We start from the raw sequence: 4,733 nt of genomic DNA, 5'->3' as shown, positions 1-4,733 counted from the left end.
AGACAAAAACCCTATACCGGGGGAAGACCCTATTTTTGCGCTTTTATTCCATAGTTACATCACATTCTGAAAACCAGGAGTGGGACAGTCAGAGGAAGAGTAGAATAGAAACACGTCACCACTCCTGGATGTTTTACCCATTCCTGGTTTTGTCTTACAAATACAAAGATCAAATACCAAACGTGTGCACGTGGCCTTACCCAAATATTAAATGCTACAATCAATCTATAAAGCAAACTTTGCTTTACAGCGAAGGCCACGTGGAAACAGACCCGGGATATATTTCGGTTTAGTTCCAACTCTAGAAAAGATGGTAATAACAGCAAGCCTTCCAGACTACTCAGGTCTCTTCATCAGGCATGCCTGATGAAGAGACCTGAGTAGTCTGGAAAGCTGCTATTATTACCATCTTTTCAGTTTGCCATTAAAAAGGTATCAACCACTGAGGACTTCAGTTCTTTTAAAAAAAAAAAAAACTTTTTATCTGCATAAACTAGAGATCCAATAAGGTGGATATCAGAATAACCGGGATCTCTTGACCGTCCACATCAGGACACTGAAAAAAAACCAAACTTTTAAAAAAAACAAAAAAAAACAAAACACATTAAACAGTTTAAAAAGCGTGAAAGCTGGAAATCTCCGGTCTGTATTGGCCATACGGGCAGCACGAGCGAATGGGCTATGGAGAATGTGGGACTGACGCTGCTCCTGGGTCCTTTATCTTCTGCTAAATACACATGGACTCTTCGGACACGTGGACCTTGTACCAGATGGCACCAGATGTTTCCGTGTACAGGGGGCTGCATTCTTCCAGCCACACTACAGAACCACGGCTTGCAGCCTCACTGATCACGGCTATAAAACTATGCAGAGTACAACAGAAAGTTGCCTGTCGGCCATTTTTCCTTTCATCAGAACACACAGAATAAGAACACAAACTACTGCTCAAAATAAAACCTGGCCAATTATATTTTTTTTCCTGGACATCTTTATTCACTCAGTGAAGTGTGCGTCACCAACTAAAAAGTTCCTGGTGAAGCGACCGAGCCCACTCAGATTTTCACTTGCAGAGATTGCAACATAGAGTGCTGACTGGGAGAGATGGATTAGGAGGATTTCACCTCCCCCTAGCCTAACTCTGCACACCCCTCCCACCCCAGGCCTCATTCTATGCCAACGTCACCATTTCAGGCCCAGGTTAAAGCTCTACTACTTACTAGTTACAGGATTTAACCCTCACCTCCCCGGGTGACTGACAGGACGCTTATTGAGAAATACAAACAGCTGGACAATTCACACGATATTGAGGGGCTGCCATCCTATCCGCACCAGCTTCCCCAGCACAGCCCCTGGTGATGAGACAGGCAGACAACACTGGGAGACGGTCACTAAAGATACAACACTTGGATACTGTTGCGGATGTCACTAGAGCTCACACAAAGCAATATTACAACGCAGATTCCTTTTACCCCAAACTATGAAAATGACCACAAATTCAGTGATGCTCCCCAGATCCCCCAATTATCCACCAGATCCCACCGCCCTGGAGTCCCATCACCGGAGAAACCTCAACAATCACAGCCAGTAGTGGATACAGCAAAGGGGAAAGTGATCAGACGAGTTCAGTAATGATCAGCGTTAATGATTGCGGTGACCTGATTATCAGATGAGTCACAGATCACTGTACAGCACACACAGGTCAGGGGCGGAGGAGAATCAATGATAGCGAGGATTCACTTCGGAATTTTACGTGTCTTCTACTTATTGACATGGATAGATGACTTGTTATATGATGTCAGATCACTGCTGATGGGAAGATGCAGGGAGGGGTCCAGCTGGGTGATCCAGTGCGCTCAGAGATACAGGCAAGGGATCCAGTGCGCTCAGAGATACAGACAAGGGATCCAGTGCGCTCAGAGATACAGGCAAGGGATCCAGTGCGCTCAGAGATACAGGCAAGGGATCCAATGCGCTCAGTGATCAAGGCAGGGGATCCAATTCGCTGAGTGATCAAGGCAGGGGATCCAATGCGCTCAGAGATACAGGCAAGGGATCCAGTGCGCTCAGTGATCAAGGCAGGGGATCCAATGCGCTCAGTGATCAAGGCAGGGGATCCAATGCGCTCAGTGATCAAGGCAGGGGATCCAATGCGCTCAGTGATCAAGGCAGGGGATCCAATGCGCTCAGTGATCAAGGCAGGGGATCCAATGCGCTCAGTGATCAAGGCAGGGGATCCAATGCGCTCAGTGATCAAGGCAGGGGATCCAATGCGCTCAGAGATAAAAGGCAGGGGATCCAGTGCGCTCAGAGATAAAGGCAAAGGGATCCTGTGGGCTTAGTAATGAAGCCAGAGGATCCAGCAGAGTTCTAGCAGCGCTGCCAGGCAGGAGCCATCGATCTGCTCCAGCAGAGGACACACATGATGCAGACACAGCCGTCAATGACAAGTGCTGCTCACTGTCCCAGCCTCACACACTCCACGTAGGCAGCAGCAGCCCCCTCCCTGCGCAGCCACAGCTCCCCTCCAGTGTGCCGCCGTCACCCGCGGACACACCGGAATCCCCGAGCCCTCCCCGGTCGCCGCCCTCACACTCACTCCGTGTCCCGATCCGCTGACTGCCGGGGAAAGCGTCGGCCGCTTCGTCCAGCGCTTATATAGAATGGGCCTTAGCCTATCAATAAGGGGAACGTCATCAGCCGCGACACGTCAGCCAGAGGATGGGACTGGAGAAGGAGCGGAGCAGCGGAAGCGGAAATGCGTCCTCTGGCACCGGATGGAACTTTTTTTTTCTTGAACAAACTTTATTGCACCATTTAGCATTGACAGCTGGTTATGGAGTGGAGAGTCCTGCGGAGCGCTGTACAAGGGCTGTGTGCAGACTGTAGCGGCTTCTATTCTCCCAGCAGCACCGACATTCTGCTGCTCAGCTCAGGGCTGAAGTCACTGGACAGTGGCTGCTCCTGGGGTCTCTGCTGCTGGCGACTATAGACACTAGACAGTACATGCAGCGCACCGTCAGATATACATTCTGAAATGTAATTTTCAATAAAGGGGTATTCCCATCACCAAGAGTCTACCTCAGTATGTAAGATGTGTAATAATAATAGAAAATACCTCCAATTAGAAATGTAGTAGCGTTCTCCTGATAAGTTATGCCACCTGATGTGCAGGGCATTACAGTAGCTTGGATATCCATGGTTATGACCACTAGCAACTAACCTTCACAATATCAGTGGCCATAACCACGGATACCTGAGCTACTGTAATGTCCTGCACATGAGGAGGGGCGAACAACGAAATTATAGGGCCCCATAGCTGAAGTTCTAAATACTCCCCCACCCCATAAAAAAAAAAAAATCACAGAAGAACATATCTCACAAGCTTACAGCCTTTACAAAGTAATTTTCCTTTTATTCAAGCCTCTAGATTCCTCTTTCAATGCTCCCATAATGTATCATGCAGAAAAAAAAAAAAAGTACCCCCCCAAACCACCGTATGATACCCCCCACAGTGAATTGCCACACACACACACACACACACACACACACACACACACACACACACACACACACAAACACACACTATGATGACCTTACTATACCCCCCGGCAAAGTATGGTGACCGCAACACAGTATGATCCCCAACCAAGACTTACACACAGCCCCCCATACAGCATAATGGGCCCCGCCACGGTCCTCCATACAGCATAATGGGCCCCGCCACGGTCCTCCATACAGCATAATGGGCCCCGCCACGGTCCTCCATACAGCATAATGGGCCCCGCCACGGTCCTCCATACAGCATAATGGGCCCCGCCACGGTCCTCCATACAGCATAATGGGCCCCGCCACGGTCCTCCATACAGCATAATGGGCCCCGCCACGGTCCTCCATACAGCATAATGGGCCTCGCCACGGTCCTCCATACAGCATAATGGGCCTCGCCACGGTCCTCCATACAGCATAATGGGCCTCGCCACGGTCCTCCATACAGCATAATGGGCCCCGCCACGGTCCTCCATACAGCATAATGGGCCCCGCCACGGTCCTCCAGACAGCATAATGGGCCCCGCCACGGTCCTCCATACAGCATAATGGGCCCTGCCACGGTCCTCCATACAGCATAATGGGCCTCGCCACGGTCCTCCATACAGCATAATGGGCCTCGCCACGGTCCTCCATACAGCATAATGGGCCCCGCCACGGTCCTCCATACAGCATAATGGGCCCCGCCACAGTCCTCCATATAGTATAATGGACTCCACCATGGTCCTCCATATAGCATAATGGGCCCTACAGATCTCTTAATAAAGTATATCACACGCACTGCCATCCAAACAGTATGATGACCTCCACAATGTACTCATAAATAAAAAAAAAAAAAAAAATTAAAAAAAATGCTCACCTGTCCTCCGGTTTCTGCAGTGAGCGTTCTGATGTGCTGCACATCTCAGCACAACAGGTGCGATATATTGTCATTGCCCCTGCTGTGCTGATACATCACAACTCATACGAGCAGGTAACATGATGGAGAAATGAGAGTCAGTAGACTGATCCCTCTTTCACCATTGTTTTCGACTTTTTCGGCATCCTTGCTGCCAATCTGGTTGAAAGTGCAGTGCTGGGTAGGCAGTGCCGCAGCTGACATCGCTTACCTCCGACTCATGACCCCATTGCGGCTGCGACACTCACCATCAGCCCATCCCTGGCCGCGTGTCACAGGTGGCGTCACG

At 49.8% G+C, this 4,733-nt stretch overlaps 1 protein-coding gene across 1 annotated transcript in view; it reads right to left on the bottom strand.

Annotated features, from left to right (window-relative positions):
* The window catches only part of HDLBP (high density lipoprotein binding protein), a 93,661-nt gene extending 90,959 nt beyond the window's left edge, over positions 1-2,702 (bottom strand). Inside the window, exon 1 of the mRNA XM_075340857.1 lies at positions 2,597-2,702. The gene's annotated coding sequence lies outside the window, so the exon portion shown is untranslated. The remainder of the gene's footprint in view (positions 1-2,596) is intronic.
* Positions 2,703-4,733: the final 2,031 nt, after the last annotated feature.

The sequence above is a fragment of the Anomaloglossus baeobatrachus genome, chromosome 3 (assembly GCF_048569485.1).
Source record: "Anomaloglossus baeobatrachus isolate aAnoBae1 chromosome 3, aAnoBae1.hap1, whole genome shotgun sequence".
NCBI classification, from domain to species: Eukaryota; Metazoa; Chordata; class Amphibia; order Anura; family Aromobatidae; genus Anomaloglossus; species Anomaloglossus baeobatrachus.
This window is presented reverse-complemented; position numbering and strand designations above follow the sequence as displayed.